A 6649-nucleotide genomic window follows, 5' to 3' on the forward strand; every position below is an offset into this window, starting at 1 on the left:
GACTTACTTAGATTTGGTTTTATTTGTAGAGACTCTTATACGAGTTTTTATGTCACATACATTTTAGGGACATATGTCTCCCTCTTTACATTTGGTTGTATAACTTTGCTATTCGGGACTTTAGCGATGGTTTTGTTATGAAACTTCTATTTAGACCTTCTATGTTTTGACACCTTTCAATTTGGATATCTTTATAACAGGTTCAGGTTTTAAAAATTACAGGTTTTTACCCAAATGAACCTATTACAAACATATCCATGCAGTTTTATTCTAGAATTACGTGTTTACTTTTCCGCAATGAATGAGGGTGTCACAAGGGGTCCGAGCGTCCTGGGAAGAATCCGCTCGGATTATATTCCAGTGATTTTGCCTCATCTGTTGTGGGCTGAGGACGAGCATATCGTGCAAAAGTCGAGCGACTTGGACAGGATGAGCGGCTTCATCAGAATCCGCTCGGATTCTGTTCCAGTGCAAAATTATTTTCGAGTTGCTACACAAGACGAGCGTCTTCCCCATAATACGATCGTCTTCACCTGGACGAGCGTCTCGTCTGATAATCCGCTCGGATTTCAAGTCAGCATCAAAAGGTACTCATAAAGAGGCTGAGGACGAGCGACTTGCCTTTGGGACGAGCGTCTTCTCCATGATACGAGGGTCTTCACCTTCGGGACGAGCGTCCCGTGCCGTTTTTCACACTTTTCATTCTTTTCTTTCCCATATTATACCCTTGCACCCTTTTGTTGTTCCTCCTTATCTTTTTATGAAATTACGCTCAATAAATGTGTAAGAAAACTCTCTCTCACTACTCTAATGCAAGAAATTGTAAGTAAAAGTGCGAAAATGTACAATAATATACAATGCAAAGGTTCAAGAAATATCTTACAAATGGTGGTTTGAGATAGGACTCCACCAAACTAGTTCAATTTGTCGAAATTATTTGTCCATAGAGATCAAGGCTCTTATTAGGAGATCGAAAGCTTGTGAACAAGCTCCAAATAAGCATAAGTATGGGTTGCTCCATTTGAACGTGAAATTTGGCCAAGGAAGTTTGTCATATATCGTCTCTTTCATCTTGTTTTTAGCACTAGAGCTTTCCCAATGCTTCAACCCAATAAGCCCATGATTCTCGTCAATACTAGGTATGAAGTATGGTTCATATTCGTCCGAGGACTTCCACTCACCACCTTCCTCTTCAATTTTGGTGATGATAGCTTTTTGATTATTCAATCCTTCTAAAGTAGAAGGAGAATTCTCACAACTTTGATGATCGGGTTCTTTAGAAGTTGATATTGTGGATGTCAAATTTCCACAAGTAGCTTCATTTGCAAGTTTCCTCTTGAGCTTTTCCACCAAGTACCCTTTGTATGATGTCTTGCACTACTACAATAATAGGCTTAGAGAACTGTTGAAATAATCTTTAGATAACGCCTTAGAGGCGTTCTTTAGGTCAGTGTTCTCTAAAGCTTATAAAACAGTTGGAAGAGGCGTTTTCTATTCACAATCATAGAGAACTGTTGAAATGATATTTAGAGAACGCCTTATAAGCGTTCTCTTTTCATAGGAATAGAGAACGGTGGGCTTAGCCAACAATTCTCTATTCTTCTTATTTTTTTTAAAAAATAATACTACGTATATAATATAAATGGCGAAATACTGAAAATTAAAACAAAGACACAAAACATGAGAAAGTAGTCACTTTTATTACTCCAAAAGTGGCATACACCGTATCACAAGTTTGTTTTCAGTATTTACAAAATGAATACTATCCATCTACTATGAACATACGATATTATACAACTTCAAAATGATGAATGCCCAAAGATGCTTCTTCCTAAAGCTGATGTGATTTTTGAAGGAATTGAGTCATTGCTGTACTATACTTGGAATGGCTTTCTTGGTGTCGATGTTCGGTTCTCCAATGACTGCAATCTCTGCTTAAGATGAAAAACTTCAACCTGCAAGATATTTGCATCAAATAATTGCAGCACTCAACAACTAAATGCCTAAATCTGTACGCATCTTAACCATTTTGTTGAAAACGCAAAAAGCTTGTGTCCGAATGACCCATAATAAAAACTGCACCTAGTTTAAAATGAATACGCCACATCTGATACAAAATAAGTTGTTAATAGTGTGTCTGACATAGATTTAAAGCCAGCGTCGTGAAAGAATATGTTCGAACCAGTTCGGGAATCACTAGGCGCTGAGTAACAATTATGAGTAACATTGTGAATTAAGATCCTTAGATTGTATCGTCTTCAAATAAGTCCAGTTGATTGATAACTTTGGATGAAACCAGAAATCAAGTTATACCTGAAGTTGGAAAGCTCTTGCTCTTTCATTGGCCACCATACCCCTGGTAGAATGCAGTTCCTATATACGGAGTACAATCAGTAAACAGGAAAAGAAAACAAACCGCCGTAAAAAAAACCAAGGCCTTCTTTCACAAAAACTTAAATGGGACGGTTTAAGGATAATCAACAATTTTAGAGATAATTGAGAAATATTAGTAAAGATTGTTAAGGAAATTAAAGTAATGGGAAGATAAGAATCTACCTAAAGCCAACTATCACTAATTGAGAGATGTGAATATGTGATTGCCAGCATGAAAAACATATCAAACAAATTTAGTGAAAACCTTCTTCACTTGGTCCACAAGTTCATTCCTCATGCTTAACACTCCGATGCAAAGAATCACCTGTAAAAATACGACATAAATATTCATACTTAAACGAGAAAATTACGGTTAGCGAGGTCATGGTGAGCGTAAGATACAATTCTAGTGAACAAATTAGCGGTATATTACGTACACATCTCTTGGATCAAATTTAGAGGTATATTAACTAAAGCACTGATTTTTTGTATCCATGAATTATCAAAGCATGTCTTATGTGAGACGGTCTTGTCATGATACTGTCCGAGATATTCACTATCAGCAGCAATAAGTGCGGATTTCGGGTTTACCTTGTACCAGGTTAGAGGCTGGTTCTTAGGAAAGACAGGTGACTCCCAAAGTGATGAACTTCCACTGGAAAGTTCCGTGTCTTCACCTTTCAGACCGATCTGCAATTCAAGCAAAATTTTTAATTTCATTGACGATTTCACACATTTTTAATTACTCGATTAAGTCATATATTCTGTAGCTGACCTGGTATGTCCAGGGTTGAGCGGAGAGATCAACGGTGAGACCACCATTCGAGCCGGAGTGACACGGGACCCGATGAACGCCAAAGACCACAAATCGAAAAATGCTCCATAGTTCTACATAGTTAAAAGCGCCGATAAAAGTCAGTTAAAGCACTTGACATAATGTAGCATTGGATTCGGAGAAATGCTCGGCCAGATCTTTGATGGTAATGTTATACTAACCTCAAGTCCGACAGTCAAGCTCAAAAATCTATCGTGTTGTCTCCGGAGTTTAGAGTTACAGGGAAATCCACTGAAATGTGATGATTTCCATTGGGAGAGTATCTGGTATCTGCAGCGGCAATTATCTGGTTTAGACTTGATTCGAGTCAGATACGGCCAGAAGACGGGAAAGGTGTATTCCTATTTTTACCTGCAAGCTTCCCATTGATAAAAGTATGAAGGCCATGCCCAAGGGATGATACATGTAGAACAGTTTGAGATCCATTCTGAAGAACTTGTTCATCGCCTTTCATTACAATGCTGCAATTGACAGAAATGATGGTTATTGACGGAAACTGATATTGAGGTAATATCTAACATAATCAAATGAGACCTATAAAATCTATACAAAAAAAGCCCAATAATTGCAGCACATATATACAGAATACTGAGGAAAGCACATGGAATACGAATATATTGAATACAAGAGATGTGAAACAAGAAACAAATCTCAGTTCTATCCATTTTCGTCAATTTTCCTCTTTATTATAAAATCCCCAATTTCTAGGGTTTACTAAAGTAAAGACCTTAAACTAGCAAAACCAACCTGCAACTTCCAAAGAAACAAGTAAGTTTCTCGATTAATATGCGAAATTCAAAACCTGACAATAATAAATCCTCAAAATTTTGGAGTAATGTGAGCAAACCCTAGAAATTTCGGACCAGATGAAGAGGCGGAAAGTGGTGGTGCACAGTTGAGATGCGATCTACGATGTAAGACGGTTGATGGCGGTTGATGGCGGTTCTCGACAGTCGACGAAAGACGGGTGATGGAGATTAGTGAGGGTGATGGAGATTAGTGAGAGAGAGGGATTGAAGGGGTTTGTTTACTTGTTCAGTTAAAAAACATGGAAGGTTGTATCATTTAGTGAAGTACGGTGTATAATACTCCGTAGATTATAGGATTATTATTATTATTATTATAAAGAATAAAGGAAAAGTCAGATGGGTTTTCGATTATTTTTTTTATTTTTTATTTTTAATAAATGTAGAGAACTGTTTATATAAAAGGCGTTCTCTATTGTTTTTTTACATAACGCTTATCTAAGAAGAACGTTCTCTTTATTTCTAGAGAACGGTTACCTAACTGGGCCGTTCTCTATTAGGCGTTACTTATTCCTATATTTGTAGTAGTGTTGACCTTTTGGAGGAGATCCACCATATCGTCTTCAACAATCATAGGTTCCATAGTGGGTGTAAAGTAGTCTTCATAGGCAATAGGGAAGGGACATTGTTCTTCTTCATGATAAGATATTTCAAATTTCTCAAGAATAGGCTCCTCAAGTAGAGCAACCTCACAAACTTCCGCTTCCTTACCCCATGAGTTCTTGCAAAACATGATTTTATCATCATAGTTATCTTCATAAGAATCATAAATGGGGGCTCCATTCAACTCTTTCTCCAACACCTCAATATTCACATCAAAGCACACACCGTCATACTCACAAAGGCTAAGAGTATTTGGCTTACTCAACCTCATGTCTTCTTCATTGAATACAACACTTTCATACTCACAAGAGCTCAAAAGAAGTGGCTCTTCCCACTTCTCATCTTCCATATCAAAAGTTACTACTTCAAATTCACATTCATGGTCAATGTTTAAGGATTGGTGGGGAGTGGTTTCTTGGATGGTCTTTAATTTGGCAATTTGAATTTCCAACTCCTCACCTTGGGTGACAATGCCTTGAAGAACATTTTCCCTTTTTTGGCTCTCTTCTAGCATTTGTTTGAAGAAGTTTTGTTGGTCTCCCATCATTTGGAGAATCACATTTTGAATGGGCTCATTTTCTTGTTGTGGGTGGGTGTGAAAGTGGTTGTATTGTGGCAATTGAAATTCATTGTGAAGTGGGTATTGGGTGGGTGGTTGTTGTGGATATTGGATGTGGTGATTTTGGTGGGAAGAATTGGGGTAGTAGTTAGGATTTTCATTGTATGAGTTGTAAGGTAGGTTTGTGTTGACTTGCTTCTCAAACTCCCCATACCCATATTAATACTCAAAAGATCCAACATATACTCCATGTGTAAAGTCTTGAATCATCATTGTCAAAATAAAGATACAACAACAAACAAGGAAACTACAAGAAAACGGTAAAAACGAACCTTGAGGAACAAGTTCCTCAAGGTTAAAGCACAAATAAAAATAGACAAACAAGTAAGAACTTAATCACATAACACCGTCCCCGGCAACGGCGCCATTTTGATGAGAGTGTCGTTGAGACTCTCCATCAAACACATTTATAATTCTCACCAAACAACTAGTTAGTGGTTAAGTCGAGGTCGATCCATGGGACGGTGTGCTTTGGGTTCTAAGTCTATCTATCTTAATTTATGCTAGTGTCACAATTGATGGGGTTTGTAGTTGTGTTCTAAACTAATGAAAGTAATAAAGTGAAACAAACAATAAACTAGGAGATGTAAACAAATGACTAAAAGTACTAGGATGTCATGGGGTCATAGGGGATTCATGGTGTTGATCATATAAACATGTTTACAAAGTTGCAAGGAATTAATGTTATGGAGGAATCGAGTTGGTTTATGTCTTACGGTTCATAGGAAAAGTTGGGTCCCGGAGCCGAGTCGATTAGATTGTACAACACCTACAAGTCGACTTACTTTCCTCCTATTAACTTCTATGCATGGTCTAACAAGACTCGAGTTGGTTTATATCTTACAAGTCTTGTTGAGTAGATAAGAGATGGGTAAAAATGCAAGGATTCATAGGCTTAGCATTTCATCAAACATAACATGTGCATAGGTTGACATCACAACAAGCAAGCAATTTAGTTATGAAAACATATTAGCTTAAGCATGATTAATCCCATGTTGGTTTCTCCTAATTACCCACTGATCCTAGTGAAGAGACTACTCACTTATTATCATAGTAAACATATCATTAGTGATGTCAATCATCACAACAACTGTAAACATGATAAGAGAATGAGGAAATAAACAATAAAGCGTAAAAGGGTAAAAGAATTATACCAAGCTTGAGATGATCCAAATAATAATGCAAAGAATAATAGAAGTACTTGATGATTGATGGAAGGTTGTCAATCTCCAAATAAACCCAAATGATCTTCTAATTACCCAATAATAAACTTGAATAATAAACTTGAACAATAATTAAGGAAAGATTAATGTGTAATTTGTGGAAAGATTAAAGGATAATCTATTCTAATCTACTCCTAATCTAATCTAAGATATATGATCTATTCTAAGGAAACTTGATGGTTTGATTATT

At 36.9% G+C, this 6649-nt stretch overlaps 2 long non-coding RNA genes across 2 annotated transcripts; both read right to left on the reverse strand.

Annotated features, from left to right (window-relative positions):
- Positions 1–1681: 1681 nt before the first annotated feature.
- Positions 1682–2606, reverse strand: LOC141591073 (uncharacterized). The gene is made up of 3 exons (XR_012520634.1): positions 2557–2606; positions 2314–2373; positions 1682–1955 (listed from the first exon to the last, which is right to left on the reverse strand). It is a non-coding gene; the product is annotated as an uncharacterized LOC141591073 (long non-coding RNA).
- Positions 2607–3390: 784 nt separating this feature from the next.
- On the reverse strand, positions 3391–4305 carry LOC141591074 (uncharacterized). The gene is made up of 3 exons (XR_012520635.1): positions 4056–4305; positions 3560–3955; positions 3391–3478 (listed from the first exon to the last, which is right to left on the reverse strand). It is a non-coding gene; the product is annotated as an uncharacterized LOC141591074 (long non-coding RNA).
- Positions 4306–6649: the final 2344 nt, after the last annotated feature.

This window comes from Silene latifolia, chromosome 7 (genome assembly GCF_048544455.1).
Source record: "Silene latifolia isolate original U9 population chromosome 7, ASM4854445v1, whole genome shotgun sequence".
NCBI lineage: Eukaryota > Viridiplantae > Streptophyta > Magnoliopsida > Caryophyllales > Caryophyllaceae > Silene > Silene latifolia.